This window comes from Hetaerina americana, unplaced genomic scaffold (genome assembly GCF_022747635.1).
Source record: "Hetaerina americana unplaced genomic scaffold, ioHetAmer1.1.p SCAF_6, whole genome shotgun sequence".
Classification (NCBI taxonomy): domain Eukaryota; kingdom Metazoa; phylum Arthropoda; class Insecta; order Odonata; family Calopterygidae; genus Hetaerina; species Hetaerina americana.
Window position 1 is genome coordinate 8,708,364 of NW_027287205.1, and position 16,990 is coordinate 8,725,353.

Sequence of the window (16,990 nt, forward strand, 5' to 3'; positions counted from 1 at the left end):
TATATCGTTTTCTTTACAGTAACAGAGAACACATTGGAACTGACTTGTGACGCCACTCTCGTTGTTATCTATTGATAATTTTTATTTAACCATTTGCAATAACAAAGTGGAGGTTTCTTCGTCTTCATCGCTTTTTTTATTTTCATTTGCAAATCGTTTTTAGCCGTAGTGAAAAGATGGTCCCTTGAAAGAAGATCCCTCGAAATTGGGATGTATAGTCCATTAAAATTCCTAAAAATTTTCACTTTAAAAGTTTTCTCCCACTTTTTCACAAATTCTGAATTTATTTATTTCCGGAATGGGATTAAACTAATCCTCCATAACTCCCAGTTACAACGGATTCACGTACATTTTTCACAAGTCAGCTCTTCAATCGCGCCACGCTCATCGGCAATACGGGACTTGGGATCGGTGTGGGCAGGTCGACGCGGCACCCTTGGGGTCATTCTCCAACCAAGTTTTTGCGTCCGTAGGAGGCGGATGGATAAATACATATAGGGAAGGGAAATCTAGGGAAAATAAGCCTGGAGTAGTTACGGAGAGAGGTGAGAACGGAGGAGGAAAAGCAGAGGCGTGTTGAAGGGGTCTGTGTTTTCTGCTGCTTAGGTTAGGGCCAGAGCGCACTGGGAACAGAAGAAGCCAATTTCCCACCTCGGCCCTCGAGATTCGTCCTCATAGGTACAATTTGCTCATGGGCCCTGCTCCCTTACCCGTTGCGAAGCTATCTAGAAACTGCACTCTTTCGAGGCTTCAAGAATGCTGAGAAAAAAGATGAGGAGGTGGGAAAATTGCTCAAATCACCTCGATTTAAAATCGAATCCCTATTCAAGAGCGATCATCAAAATCACTCGATTCAGATTCCAGAAATCCATTCGATTACAAGAATTCAGAATCGATTATGGCTCAAATCGTTGTGATCCGAGGCTTTGCCGAATTGTACCATTTTTTACTTGAAATGAATCATCGATTTGCGTAAAATGATCAGACGGAGGCCCAATCGATATCGCCCGATTGATTTTGATCCCTAATCTGTGGATGACGTGGAATGGAGTCGTCAAAGAGAGTCTATCGGGCTAGGTTCTTCCGCAGTAAAGTGATTGAGGCGGTATTTTAAGAATCAGTTGTTTTTACTTGGAAACGAAATTACCTCTACCGATACTTAACGAAATGATAGCAATTTGAACGGATTTACGGCACTCAAAATTCTTTCAATGGCCTAATCTCAGTTCTTCGTCATAATATTTGCCTCTTAACGCCCGTCAAGAGTATAAACAAAGGTAAGCTAAGAATGAATGCACAAATGCTTGTAGACCACAAAAAAAGACCTTCAGAAGCACTCCTGGTAGCATGTGGAAGTAACATTCCCCCTCAACACGCATGCACAGGTTTGAGGTTGTTTCATTCATCCATTGTATTTTAAAAAACGCAAGTATGGAGACGTGTTCTAGTGCTATGTCGATACGAGTTAAAGAGCGTGCTGTTTCCGAATTTTTGCCTTCATCTCTTTGTCCAAGGTGTAATGATTACCCTTGAGGTATCTCTTGAGTTGAGGAGAAAAACTAAATATCGCAAGGCTCAAGATCAGGGGAATAAGAAGGGTTTTGTTAGTTCTCGTCCGTGAGACGGCGTGGCACCCATTGAGCACAGATTTTACGGTATCCCAACTGTTCAATGATGAAGCCGACACGTTCCTTGGATATTACAATATGCTTTTGAATGATTCGCCGGTAATTTTGAATAAACTCTTCGACGTGTTTGCGATGTTTTTCGTCTGTGGCAGTGATCGGACGTCCGCTGCGTGTTTCATCAATAATTATGGCTTTTCCAGACTCGCAACCACGAAATTTTACTTCCCATTGATTTACAGTAGACCCATCAACAGCAGCGTGACCATAAACAGCCTTTAAACGACGATGAATCCCAGTAGGAGTCGCTTATTCAGCAGTCAAAGAGATTGGCGAAGGATTTTCAGAATATTACACACTGTAAATGCTATGAAAGGGAAAGTAATAGACCGGCTAATACACAGAATGGATTAGGACTTGAAGCAAACCTTGACACAGAATCCATATAGGTCTATAATTGCAACACTTTAAGCTATTATTTTTGTCCATGCAGCACCTGTTGTCAAGCCAATCTGACTGACCTTAGGCTTAGGAGGACCAGAATGAGTATTCTATTTATAATCGTGCATTGATTACTATTGTATATTGTAATGAAGATCGTACTATTATGGTATATGATGAAGATTGTCTGCAATGGCATTTTGTCTTGAAATATTTCTGCAGTATATCATATATGATGAAGTGTATACTATTATTGAATATGATTAAAATTGTATGCAAATGGATTTTGGATTTTTTAGTGATATTTCCTGTTGTATTTTGTAAATGATTAAAGTTATTACTATTGTAACTTGGAGATTTTAACATTAAAGATTTCATTAATGTGGTAAAAAAGTAATAATTCAAGTAATTGACCAATGGCACCTTGTTTTTATGATTAAATAATTTGTTAGTGTACTGTTGACGTAGTTTCAATTCATATCCATCAGGAATCTCGAAGACTTTTTTAATGAAGGGATTTAGTGTGTCCTTATATATATTCAGGGTTACTGTCGACGGAAAGAGAATATACAAGAAGAATACTAAATACTATGGGGGAAACCATATCATGGGGTTATTCACCACTAAATTCAATTAATTTTCGCTTATATTTATTTTATATTGTGAGCTGCGTGTTAAGCCGTCCCTCGTGAGCGGCCCAATTCCTTCGCCCCTTCACCCCCTCTACCGTCCCCCCCCCCCCGCACCTCCCGAAAGGGCATGATACACTTCTATGCGTCCCTTTGAGTTTGCCTTTTACTTGTTGGAAAGATAGATCTTTCATCCAACACTGCTTTTTTTTGCATACACGTCCAGTAATTCACACGGGAAGCACGCGGGTATCATGAACTTTCGCAAGGGATAGCAAGCGGCGGATCGGCGAGTCACTTCCCGGCTGGGGGAGGAAAGATAAATGAAAATTGAAAAAGTTTGGAAAGCTGAGTCGGAAGTCATTAACGGTGCCTCTTTTTTGTTTACTGAATTTGCCGGGAGAGCGCATTGTTTCACTCCGAGATCTCCTCCGCCCGAAACATATTTTCATCCAACTCTTCAACCATTTCAAAATACCATTTTCCATTTTTCCCCTTTTTCTAATTATACATAAACACAGTTTTCTGTGCAATCTATATCGAATAACTGATAAGAGACGCATGGAAAAAAATCTACAGCAAAGATCTAACCGGCTGCTGAGCTAAAGGACAATTGAAACCAAGATTTTGAATGATAAATATTTAAATGGATTTCAGTAATTTCTGCGTGCACTGGGGAAATACCTATATAAAGTATAGTAAGATAATTTATCATAAATAAACATTATTATTCAGATTTTCAGTACTACAGAGAAATTTAGATTAAAATGGAAGATTGAAAATTTGAGTAAACGGAAAAGTCGGGGATCGAGATGTTGAGTTGGCTATCGTACTGGCTTCCCACCCAGAGGGCCCGGGTTCAAATCCCAGCGTTGCTGAATATTTTTCAGTGGTATCTCGATCCCTACTTGAGGTGCTTTGTGGAGGCCACTTTGAGTGAGTATGCCGTCCGTCGGATGGGACGTTAGGCTGCGGACCCCTTGGCGCCTTTCGTTAAGAGTAGGCTAATGCCGACGCCGGGTGTCTATCCGTCCTTCCACCTTTCCCACCAATCCCCAATGGCGCAAATGACCTCAGCTGTAGGTTGCCTCTCATAAAAAAGTACAATTAGTCGGTGAATAGGGATAAAATGGAGATATAGACGGACTCTGAAGGGAAAAAGAGAAAAATGTTGGCCAACCAAAATTTGTCGAGATTCTAGATTACGCATAGGGGCGGGAAAGAGGCATGTTGGACTGAAGAAGACCACAATGTAGGTTAAAATCATATTTTAGGCTCTTAGATGTTCAATCGATATAATACTCATAACCTTTGATAAAGATTCTCAGGAAATTCCTTTCAGGGGTATAGGGACATTTCCTATGCCAAACCTTTCTTTTCTCGTAAATTTTAAATTTTAGTGCGATTGATGCGGGGGTTAAATCACCGTAAACCCTGATTGCGCGTGCAAAGGGCAAAGGTCTTCGTTGCTAGCAAACTTTGAGTGGGAGAGTGCTTGTTTTTGCTCTCCATCCCTTCTCTAATTTGTATTTTCGTTCTGTTGACTTCCGCCTCAATTCACCTTTTATGGACCCCAATGTGTGGCCTCAGGATCATTTATTTTCATTTTTTTAAACGGTCATCGTCGTGATTATCGATTTGTTTAAGGGTTTATGGAGTGGATGGAGTTGGTTACTGGGATTACGAGGGTGGTTCAATAAGTACCCGTGTTAGAAATGAAAAAAACATTTCTTCAAAATCATTGTTATTATTTTTCAACATAGTCCCTTTTTGGAAAGACACACTTCTCCCAACGTTCCGGCCATTTTTTTAAACCCTCCAAAAAATAGGATTTGTCGAACTCTCCAAAATACGCCTCTGTCTCGGCGATAACTTCCTCGTTTGAGCTAAATTTTTTCCCCGCGAGCCATTTCTTCATGTTAGGGAATAAGAAAATGTTGCAGGGAGCCAGATCGGGTGAATACGGGGGGTGCGGCAGCAATTCATGACGTAGTTCATGCAAAGTTCGAGTTGATAGCCGGATCAGCTGGTTGTCCACCGTGAGCAATCGCGGCACCCATTGGGCGGACAATTTTTTCATCGCTAACTTATCATGTAAAATATTAATTGCCGTTCCGGTCGGAACACACAATCACGAAACACGTCTTACTCGAATGGCTGCCAAATCCAAACTAACCTTTAAATCAGTCTGAAATTTGTTTCACCGTCGTTTGATGGATGGCAGCACACGATGATAACATTAACCTCCCTCAGGAACGCCCTTTGTCGTCAAACACGGGTACTTATTGAACCGCCTTCGTTTTGGCAAAATGGCAAAGTGAAAAAAAATAGTGCAAATTTTATCATGGAGCGTAGAATTGGAAGTTTCTAAAACATAAGTCGTTGAACAAAAGAGTGAGTCTAAATTGGACGCTTTTGATATGTAAGAAGAAGTGAAGTCGACGAAGGAGTCGAATAGGGTCTAGGCTAATGTTGATTTTGGATGTGGCTTTGTTCCTTTTTACGGGTGGTGGCCTAACACCCACCACCACACGCCCTTACGCCGGCTTATGGGGTATTATGTGGGTGTAGATGTACCTCTACACATTTATTAGTTTGTTCATGCACTCGACAAACTTTAATCACACGAAAGAAAGTACTTACTTGCAACTATATTTAATAACTGGATACGTATATTCAAATAATGCTGCAGAACTATTAAAAAGATGGATCTATCAAATAAAAAGAATAGCATGCAGGGAGAATCATGCTAGATATCCGCGTGGTAGTGAAATTTCACATTCTTACTTTTCACATTCTAACTTCCACGCCATTGGATAATTATCTTACTGCATCCTAAGGTGCAATTATTTGTTAGATTATACTATATGCATTTGCATGTTTGTAAAATGAAGGGATTTTTGCATGAATGTATGGCCCATTGTGGGTATGGGTTTGAATGTGGTTTTGTTCCCTTGTACGGGTGGTGACCAAACACCCTCCCGCCACACGCACTTGCGGCGGATTGCGGGGTCTTATGTAGATGTGGACGTAAGCATGTTAGAAAAGAAGAGAATCTTGTTGGGAGAGACTTAAAGAGGGCGGAAAAAGTGGAGGCATCTTGGGTGGCAGTGGAATGAGGGAATGTGGTGTGCTTCCAGAAAATGCCGGAGATGCGAGTTGAAATGGGAAAAGAGAGCGCATGGTGAGCGAAAGGGGGTTATAAGTATGCAGAGTTGAGGAATGGTTAATAGATAAAGTGCAGGATTCCAGATAATTTATTTACTTTCGCGTTAGGTTGGGCTTAGAATATTAGCAAATTAGCTTAGTTTCTGGATACATAAAATAACCAACATTACCGGTATACTACCTTGATCAAAACGTTCCCGGAATAACCACCGTGTGGCGCTCCCATCGTTCCGATTTGAGTTCTGTTTTTTTTTTGTTAAATTGGCACATCTGTTGTTGATATTCCCTTTAAATCTTAGTGTCATAACTTGACATTTGCAAAAGTTACGTAGCCAAGAGTACATCTATCTCTGTGTGTGTTGGCGATTTTTTACAATTTCAGAAATGGATTTAAATTTGCAACAACGAACTTGTATTAAATTTTGCGTAAAAAACGGATTTAGTGGCGCACGGACGTTGGAAATGTTGGAAAAGTGTTTCGGCAACGATTCTCTAAAAAAAACGGTCGTTTACCAGTGGCACGAGCGGTTCAGAAGTGGTCGTGAGTCAATCGAAGATGATGAACGCAGTGGCAGACCATCGACATCGAAAGTCGGTGAAAAAATTGATAAAGTAAAAGAAATGTTGGTCAATAACCGCAAATTAACCATCAGAGAAATAGCGGAGGACTTGAACATTGCCTATGGATCCGCCCAAGACATTGTGGTTAATGATTTGGGTTTCCGTCGTGTAGCAGCAAAGTGTGTGCCAAAAGACCTCAATTTCATGCAAAAAAGAGACCGTGTTGACGTCGCAAAAGACATGATTTGCGAGGCTGAATCCGATCCCACATTCATCAAAAGGATCATTACTGGAGACGAGACGTGGGTTTATGAGTACGACACGCAATCCAGACATCAGGCAAGTGAATGGCGTTCACCAAATGAGCCGAGACCAAAAAAACCACGTCGTTTTCAGTCAAAAAAGAAGGCAATGCTGACGGTTTTCATGGATTACAACGGTGTAGTGCATCATGAATTTTTGCCAGAAGGCCAGACAGTAAACAAAGAGTATTATTTGGGCGTTATGAGACGTTTGCGTGAAGCAATTCGCCGAAAGAGACCAGAAATGTGGGCAGAAAACTCGTGGATTTTGCACCATGATAACGCACCGTCGCACAGTGCTATCATTATTCGTAATTTTTTGACGAAAAATGCAACAAATACCATCCAACAGCCACCGAATTCACCTGATTTGGCTCCCTGTGACTTCTTTCTGTTCAATCGAGTTAAAAAACCATTACGGGGAACGCGTTTTAGCAGCCGAGAGGAAGTAATGGAAAAATCGCAGGAAGCACTGATGGACATACCGAAAACCGACCGTAACTTTTGCAAATGTCAAGTTATGACACTAAGATTTAAAGGGAATATCAACAACAGATGTACCAATTTAACAAAAAAAACAGAACTCAAATCGGAACGATGGGAGCGCCACACGGTGGTTATTCCGGGAACTTTTTGATCAAGGTAGTATAACTCTGTGTAATGATAATTTTGTAAGTAAAATCTAAATTTTGAGAATACCCTCCTATTATCCTTCTTCAATTGGTAATTTTCCGACTATATGAGATGTAAATCAATTACTTTCCTCAATTAATTACAAATTATATTCAAAAGAATTCATTGAACGCTATTTAAAAATGTACACGAAAGGAAGTTGTTATAATATAAAGTAATAAAATTTATAACTAATTTACATAGAGTGCTGTTTTGCTTGATATTTTGATATTTACAGTTGACTAAATCCGAATGAAGCGAAATTTACGCGTAACTTTTTCCTGGTGCCCATAGCTTCAAGGATAATTTAATCAGAGAAGGTAAATATATCTAAAAAATGAATTTAAAAATGTTTGTAAAAATTTGTTCCGAATGATTCAGAGAGTGGCGTTTTTCCTTCGCCATGATTACCATTGCCTCTTTCCTGTTTGAAAATCATTGCTTGCTGAAGCATAAAATCAGAATTAAACGAACCAGAAGGAAAAACAGATTAGGTATCAACACTGACATTTGTGCGTTATTCGTATAGGCTGTGTCATTCCTTGAAGTTTATTGGAATGTGTTAAAAATACCGCCGAAAATCACGACAGGAACTCGTAGTCAGAAATTAAATTAAATTGTAAAAATAACATCAAAAAGATATTGGTATTCAAAAGAAAATCAGGAATAGAGTGATACATTTCTCGTATTCTTGAGTTTGGAGATCATAATATTGGGTAAGTATTTAATTTAAGAAGAAAATAGTAAAATTCATGTTTACCGATGAATTGTCAGTCTCAAATGACACAAACAAAATCTATGCATATTATGACCATTTAAGCAAAGCTTGGTTACTTGAGGGTTGCCGACTTTTCTAGCACAAAATTGCATGATTTCCACGGTTAAAAGCTATATTAAAATCTGGACAGACGTGAAATGCAGCGGTCATGACAAGACATTAAATGCCCTCAGGTTTTTTAATTGTTATCATGAATTATCCTGATGAGCACTGCTTTCACTTCATTTATGCCGTCATGATACATAGAAATAAAGACAATATGAGGAACTATAATAATAATTAATATTACACCATCAAAAGAACTTTAATGCTGCTTTACTTCCTTCCAAAACATTCAAATATATTAACAATAACTTTTCCGACCCATCTCGTTTTTTAAAACAAAAATATTTACCATAAAATTATTGCTGACGATATTTATTTGCCTTATCCCTAAAACATTTAAATTCCTCATATTTCTTAGGCCGACATTATACCTGAAGAAACTATGAAAAGTTAAAGGGAAGACATAAAACTAACTCAAATCGTAAGCAAGATTTGGAAAAGGGATTAACATTTAATGAGATGCATGATATCAGCCCAAAAAGATGTAAATTTCCCTTTCTGTTCATTTACTCACCATCATCTCAATAAAACCTCGAACCGAGCATTAAATGAATAATTATTCAAAATGAGCATCATGGAGGCCACAAAGAATAAATAATATACGAGGGCAACGCCCACTTTAAGTGGTTATTCAACACGTATTCCGTGTTGTTGAGCATAGCATTTCGGAAGATGATAAAATTCTTGCCGCGCCTCACTCTAAAATAAATCAGCATGCCTATAATTCGAGAGGAAAATCCTTTAACCCATAAAGTAATTAAGTTTTAATGGATTTTGAGAGAAAATTTAAAGAAAAACCAAAACTGATGATTTATTTTAATTAAAATTGTTTAATTAGCCAAAATGTTTACGATTTCGTTCGAGCATAGTTAAATTTTATTTGAAAAAGTGCCATTTTACCTTTACGAAACGTTTTGTATAAATGGACCGACTGCGTGTACTATGAACGATGACAACATTCCGTGGCATCCCACAGTTTCGTGAGATGAAAGTGAAAGTGTTCCTTAGGTACTCATCGTCCAGTTAGGGGATAGGATACGCAAATTAAGTGCTCCTATTAAATGTTAGAATTTTAATTTCTACAGTTACATGAAATATTAAATTAGAACAAAAACATACACAAGTTCTGCGAAAACGTACGGCCTTGCAATTATAAATTCCATTATTTTAATACATTATCTCAGTTCAATCGACAACTTAACAACAGAAGGAAAACAGTACACTTCGCAAATATGTATGATTTCAAGAAACATTAATTCATATTTAACGCACCATGCCACAGTAATGAACCTGAAGTTTGGTTTTAATGGTTAATAGCGAAGCTTTAGCCGAACTACCCTTCTGTGCCTCCCTTGGGATTTTAGTTGGGGATGGAAGAGATATCATTCCGGAATCAAACAGGGGAATATTCAGTCAGCAATTGAACGTTCTACCCGTTGAAAAAATTCTAAGCTCTTTCGCATACTGATTACTGTATCTTATTATCGTATTCAAAACAGTAAAAAATTATCTAATCAAATACAAATATTTCCTTCGGTAACTTCATTCCGATTTTGTAGACTTTGGGTACGAACGCAGGGCTTTTACACCAATTATTTTCTTAGTTACTTATCAAGACTTTTTTAAGTGTAATTAATTGGCTAGATATACTTCGATAATGGTATTTTAATAAAGACTGAAAATAAAGCACTCATAGTTTTTCCTAGTGACAGAATGGGGATAAAATGGCTTAAAAAATGGACATTGCGAGCAAATAATCAATTATTCACAAGGAATATTCGGTCAAAACTTCAACGCTTCGTTAAAAAAATGTGCTAAGAACGAGAAAATATGTCGTAAGTCATACTAGAGGGGTGTAACCTTTCTATGGGGTAACTACTATAGAAAATATCAAAGTGCTATAAATATACACAAGGCTATAGACGAGAATAGTGAAAACTAGCGGTAAGGAAATACGAAGAAATTGATCTATTTCAGCCTTTTGACTTAAATTTTGATTGATTCACGTCGGCCTTTTTTTTACTCCGTAGAGTGATGTACAGTGCTTCTACAATTCCTGATAGCGCGACCTCGTTCGACGTGGCTCAGATTCCAACTAGATGCGTGCACGATTTCTAGGACGACAATGTTGCCGGGCAAACAAGTCTGCGACATGAATCCGAGCGTCAGTGTAAGGAGATGAAGACGGACTTATTGATGGATTCTGTTCAACTAAGGCTGAGATATGCGGCAATGTACTGTCGGTGAACATGAAAAACCTACTTTCTTCGATAAAAGACGAAAAATGATCTTATATATTCTTTTCTGCCTGCGAAAAATGGAACAAAACATTTTAATCCCCCTATCTAGCGGTGGTATTTATGGGAGGCGAGGTCATTTGCGCCATTAGGGATGGATAGAAAAGCATGAAGGGTGGAGAGGAACACAGCTTCCGCATTAGCCTAATCTTGTCGAAAGGCGCCAAGGGGCCCGCAATTTAACGTCCCATCCGGCGGACGGTGTACTCACTCAAAGTGCTCTCTACAAAGTACCAAAGTAGGGATCGGGATACCACTGAAAAATATTCGACGCCGCTGGGATTCGAACCCGGGCCTTATGGTGTGGGAAGCCAGTATAATAGCCAATGCATCATCTAGATGACGCCACTCCGCACTCGGCAGAATATACTGGTGAGATTAATACGACAAATAAACCTTACAATCTAGCAAATTAATCTCTCTCAACTCCACTGGGAATGGAAAAAGTTCGTGTATTAATCTAAAAACAGAATTTAATTAAAAGCTCTAGCATTCTTCGAGCCATTATTAACGTGCATTAAAAGCAAAGACTAATGTTTTATAGAAATAATCACAAGGAAGAAAATCCTATAGCCAATAAAAATAATTAAGAAGAACTCCAATACCGGTATTTCGGTCACCAAGTGACCATCTATGGGGAGAGAATCAAATGGGAACTTGAACTTGGAGGAAGATTTTGCACCAGGCACTGTCCAAAGTCAAGTGGGTGTTCAGGTCGGGGGGTGGGGTATATATACCTGGAGGGGCAAGGGGGGAGGGGGTAAGTGATGGTCGGTAGGTGGGGGAGAGTTTGTTGAGGTCACGTGGGAAGGAGTGGGGGAAGAGTGGTGGCTATTAGGAGGGGGCTGCCTATTTTTGAATTGACTAACGAAGTTAAAAGTGAACTGTTGATGATGCCTGGTTCATTGTTCATAAGTTTATTCTTGTTTAAGTGAATGTGTAAACTCTCACATGCATCGAGTTTATAGTGTTGTATCGGTTTTAATAATGTTAAGTCGTTTGGAGTGATGGAGTGTGAGTGAGAGATCGGACTGGAACTCCGATCCTGGAATAGCCTTCAACTGGTCGGTTACAGCCGTTTAAATGTTTTCGACTGTACCAAAATGAGTTCCCTTGAGGTGAATTTTTAACTTTGGGAAGAGAAAAAAGTCGCAAGGGCTCAAGCCAGGCGAATAAGGAGGCTGAGGAGCCACAGGAATGTTTTTACTGGCCAAAAACTACTGGTCCTTTTGGTCTCGGGAAAGGTTTCTTGGAACCAATTTGGGGCAGATTTTTGTCATCCCCAAATCATTGGTCGAAATCTGATGAACGGTGGTGTGAGACGAATTCAGCTCTTCCCTAATCATTTTGACTGTCAGCCGACGATCAGAACGCACAAGATCCCAGATTCCGTCGACATTCTCATTGGTTCTTGAAGATGAAGGCCTTCCGCTCCGTGGTTCATCTTCAATCCACTCTCTTCCTTCTGAAAATGCCTTAAACCACCGGCAAACCTGGGCTCTTGACAAAACACTAACTCCGTTGGCCTGCTGAATTTTAGCAAGAGTTTCCGATGCACTGTGCCCGAGTCTGAAGCAAAATCTGATCGATGACACCATTGCTCGAAATTGATGTCGCTCATTTTTAGATCAAAATAGAAAAAACTGTTTCATATAAAAAATCACTACGGACAACCAAATGACTCGAGCGAGTTGAAACCCTTACGGCGGATCACATATTCCCCTGCCGCCCCTCCAAGCCCAGCGCCTCCAGTGTTGCCGGATCGAACGCTACATTGCCAGTCCCATTACTTAATTTATAGCCCTCGTAAGAATGGCCAAAAAAGTCAAATGTCTTTTGCGGCGAAGGCTTGCGGGGGTTTTATCCAGCAGAAGTGTTTGAAGCAGGAGGTCAACACGGAAGGGCAAAATAACATCGACAGTAAAAATTCGATCACTAACTTGAGCGTTGCTTACATATGTTCGTGAGGTCAGTCGAATGGGCCCGAAGGCTTATTGTATCCGGAGGGCACCAATCCATTTGCATTACTGTAAATGAGGAGATACTCTTCGCAACATCTATGCAGTCCGAGAGAAGTCCGTCTTTCCAGCTGGAGTAACAACACAGCCGAGAGATAGGAATTAAAAATGTCGAACTAAAGTGCTATCACCGCTCGCATTTTTTATGGAATCCTCTCTACTCCTATGTTGTCCAAAAAAAAGCACGTGGGCTTTTAATCTAAGGGATCATTGTTGCATTCCCTAACTACTCCTTTTCGGCGGTTAATAAAAGTTGGAGTGGAGAGCCTTTTAAAATGAGTACTTTCGTGAAATCGGCCTTGTCTCTTCCCCTTTACGAGTTTGTTCCTCGGGAGTGGGGGTTGTATTCTCATTATTTCAGGGAAGGCGTGCGCAATCCCTTCGGCTGGTTGCAATGGAGGGAAGGGGAGGGGGGTGATGGTGGTGAATGAAGGGCAAAGGGAATAATAATAACACTTGCCGATTAATTGGAACGGAAACACTCGTCTCCGAAACAGAACGAAGGGGGAAAACAAGCCGGGGTGCGCGCGCACACGAGAACAAACAAACACGCCTCGCCGCATATCCCAAGCGCGCGCTCCAATTTGGGTGCGTGCGTGTTCGCGTGTGTTTTTGCGTGTGATTAATCTTAACTCTCCCATTCTCGCGGTTTCCTTTGAAGTTTGTTAATTGTTTCCAAGGTTATCATCATCCTTCAGGGAATGTTTTGGGCTGCTGAAATGAGAGCTTCTACTCCAGATAATTTAATTTGTATTCTCGGCGTGACGTTGGTGTGGCGTGGGAGGGGGAGGAGAAAGGGGAGGAGGGGGGTCCGCAGCGGCCCCTTGGTGATTTACATCCGCCCCCTTGGCGGAGAGGGGGCGGTAGGAGGGCTCGGCCAAGGCAGGCGCCGACCCTGGGCCCAGCCCTGACGCCCCTGGGACACACTATCGCTGCAGCGGATTGATTACGCACTCTCGGGGCGAAATTCTGCGCCCGAAGGGAGTCTCGCAGCAATGGTATACCCAGTTCTGCCGTCAAAAGGGATGCTCTCGTCCCTCGAAGAACGAAAGCCTTCGGAAAAGTCAATGTACTCTTTGCATTCGTGGGCGTTTACGTCCAGTCTTCGGAGATTTAATTCCCTCCCACCCTCTTGAGTGTTTTAGGGTTTGTTTTGCCGTGATTCCGGGTCATATCAAAATGAAACTCTTAATTTTTTAGATTTACCTCTCGATTAGACGCTCTTTACAAAATACAAAGTTTCTTCCGGTAAAATTGTCTATTCTTCGATCAAAAACCAATGGAATTGATGTTTTCACCAAGACATGACACTTGTGCAATTATTGACCAACCGCTTTCATGGATTATTATGCATATTGTTCCAATTTGATGCGTCAGGGGATGTTCGCTTTTATTTGCAATGAATGACTACGGAATTTCCCTTTTAACTTTTAATTGCTTGAAATTCCTGAAATCATTTATGCCACGAGGAACATACGAGGTCTGTCGAATAGATACGGAAATTGAGGCGATAAAAACTTGAGAACTGTGAGGTAGAACTCAACATTTACTGTTTGTCCTTTTTTCGAAAGAAAAAGAAATTCGTAATGGACAACACTGGTATAAAAGAAAATCAAGGTCATGACTCTGATTTTCGATCGGTTTTTTTCTTGATGTTTTGGTTTGATTTAATCCACTTGAAAACGGAAGTTTTATCCAGAGCATTATCATTGTAAACAGCTGTCAACATTTCTGTAATTTCTTGATAAACTTTTCCCGCACGTCAACCAAAAATTTGATTTTGATTCGTTGCTCCGTGATTTCGTCAATTTCCATTTTTGACGAAAAGGAAAAATAAGGACAACAGAGACTAGCATAACTGACATACCATGCGCACAGCTCGACGATCCGCCAAGTACAGACGGCTTATTTGGTCTCCGACGGATTGGGTCTCAGTCAACTAGCGCCGCCAGTCGGTGGGGCTGTAGTCCGCGTTATGGCCGTCAAATTGCACCAGTTTGCGGATTTATTCGGCAGACTGCGTAAACTTGATTGATCAATAATCAAGTTATTGCAAGGTAATATAAAAATAAATCTATTATTATTATTATTATGATTATTAAAAATACACATGTGCTGATAGACATTGTCAGGTGGCACACAAGTCCCAAATAATCGCAAAAGATAATACATAAAACCAGACTTCAAAACACAAATCTCTTTAACAAAACAAGTGAATCCCCATCCCATTTACAACCATTAATCAGCAAGAAAAAAAAGATAAATTAAAAAAATAATAAGCTATTACATATAATACAATACAACCACACATCAATCAAATTATTACATATATGCCTTACATCTATTCTTAAAAGTATACACTCTGTTAGGAAAGGGCTCGAATATTTTTGCAGGTAAGGTGTTCCAATCAACAATTGTTCTGTCTTTATTACATCTATTCTTTATAAATCCGCATGAAAAATAAACATTAATTCGACGCACGTTTCACTTCGGTTCTTTGGGCACCTTATGATGGTGCACCGCAGTGAAACCTGGCTCTAATTTAAGCTTAATTTAGGATTTAGGATTTACACAGTTTTATTTTGATATTATTCACCATGGAGCAATTTCATTAGGGCTCGCCGGGAACGAATTATAATATAAAGTTCATGTTCTTCAAGGATTGTCGTTTCCTCATTAACTCTCCTTTGTTTTTGGATGTAAGAACTATTTGTGGAACACATTAAACCAAAAACGTTTTTCTCATCTAAAGCGAATTGTTAAAATTTTAGGATATTATCCCTAATAAGTCGTGAGCCGTATTTTTGCCAATTGCTTTTTCAAGCAATGACCCGAAAGCAACTAAGAAGGTGGTAAATATCCGTAAATGAGAGGAAGTGAATATTTCCCTTCAAAATAACTTCAGCATCGAATATAAAAGCTTCAAATTTATAGAAGTGGAATCAAGCTAGATGTACAAGGAAGGAGGGAAGTCTTTGAAGGAAAGAGATTGTATGGAAGTGATCAATCTAAGGCAAGAAATTGTAAACGAATTTCTAAAAGAAGTCAAAGTGGGATGTAGGGAAGAATTTAAGGGAAAACCATGGATCAAAGCAGCATTATATCAATTTAATAAAGTAAGAAAGTAAAAAAAAATAATAAGGAAAGACAGAAATTATTAAAACTATCAGAAATATAATGACTCCTAATTCAGAAGTAGCCAAGGTGAAATGGAAAGAATTTAAAACATAATCTTAGTGCGCGAAAACCTGACAGGGACCCTTTGAAGTCATTCATCTGACTATAAGAAGGCACTTCAAAGAACGCTCCACAGAGGGTTTGCATTTACAATGTTAATTAATTCGAAATGATTTATTCAAAAATAGAAAGAAAATTGAGTGATGATGAAGAAATCTCCATAAGAGTCACATTGGAACAGTATCGAACAAAAGGCGAGGAACAGTGAATGGAGATGAGAAGAGCTGCACACTGTAATGAGGCATGAAACAAAACGCTGCAGTGAAGGGTTTTTGAGAGTGAATTACCAATTGCGAGGAAAATACTCATGGATTTGATTTTTAGGCAAACACTTAGGATTATTGAAGACATCTTTTTCTCATGCCCTTGCTAATGGAGGAATCTAATTTTACCACTTTTTGAGAAGATGAAAGATATAGGAAAAACATTAAAACCGATACGCAAACAGCTAAGGTATCAAAAATTTGCGAAAGAATTATTTTTTCTCATAATGGGGTATCAGTTTCAAAACGACAATAAATTTGGAGACATGGAAATTACGGATATGCGGGAAGCTAGTGGTTGTGCAAGAGAATTCTCAAGAAAAAGAGGTCCATGAACTACTCATGTTGATTTCATCGAAAAAGAAGCTGTGAAGGGTATTAATTTTTAAGCACAAACAGTTCATGGAATGTTTAATTTAATTTAAATACAGGGAGCGTTCCAAAAGTGATGCAATTGGATTTCCCGCGCCGCTCTTATTGGTCGGAGTGGGACAAACTACTTGGAGTTGGTGCGGAAGAAGCTAAGCTTTGCCGCAATACCGGTCTCAGTGCTCTCCAAGCTGTGGAAGCGGCAGGACGTCAGTTATTGTAAACCTCTGCGCGCCGACGCGTCACGAATGACCAGCCGAGCGGAAATTTCAAGTGAACTTTTGCAACGTGTGTCAAATAAACCTGATTATTTGGACGACGTCATCACTGGAAAAACCTGGTTTTTTGAATACGACCCAGAAACAAAAGGCCAAAGCTCTAAGTGGCACACCGACCAGTCTCTCAAGCTCAAAAAGGCAAGAATGAGGAAATCCAAAGTGAAAAAAATGCTCATTGTCTTTTTCGACACTTAAGGAGTGGTCCACGAGGGATTTATTCCTCAACGACAGGCAGTCAACGCTGCGT